We start from the raw sequence: 793 nt of genomic DNA, 5'->3' as shown, positions 1-793 counted from the left end.
CGAGGAATGGATTAAAAAGATGTGGTATTTTTACACAATGGAGTATTACTCAGCTATAAAGAAGGATAAACTTGAAGCGTTTATATTGAAGTGGATGTCACTTTAATATATACTCATAAGTGAAATAAACCAGATATACATGTGTAAATATCGTATAGTCTCCCTAGTATAAGAACTCAAAAGAAATGCAAATAGAAAGGTATAATATGACTAAAAGAAAGCAAGAACTAGAGGACTAACTAATTAAGAGAGGGAAAGGAGAAGAGCTAGGAAACATGACAGCGAGAAGCCATACAGTTATATGTAGAAGATGGGTAAGGCAATGATACTGAGAATCTTCAGAAGATTTTTGAATCTAGCAGTTAATTGGAAAGATTCTCACCCTACCTATGTATACTGACACCTGTGAACTAAGAAACTGCACTGAATATGGCAATTTGTAATAGTAGTTTCTTGCTTGAAATGACTGTCATTCTGGTCTTCTGAATATGGGCTGCTTGTCATGACATGCCATTTGCTGCTGTGCTGTCTCTCAGGTAGATGATTGTTCTACAAGAAGTGGGTGGTGAATGAAGGCAGGAGACAGGAAAGGGAGTGTTGTGGGACTGTCCTGCTTCTAGGTTGTATATGGTTGTATATGGTTCATGCCATTTGTTCTTTTTTTCCATAATTATATTGAGAAACAAATAGCAATAAGACTGTTTCAAACCAAATTGGTAGGACAGTTTCAATAATTAACACATTGCATACATTCTTCCTAGTGGTTAATTGCTGTACAAGATGCAGACATGAT

The sequence above is a fragment of the Octodon degus genome, unplaced genomic scaffold (genome assembly GCF_000260255.1).
Source record: "Octodon degus isolate 3935 unplaced genomic scaffold, OctDeg1.0 scaffold00362, whole genome shotgun sequence".
NCBI classification, from domain to species: domain Eukaryota; kingdom Metazoa; phylum Chordata; class Mammalia; order Rodentia; family Octodontidae; genus Octodon; species Octodon degus.
Note: the sequence above shows the minus strand (reverse complement) of the source record.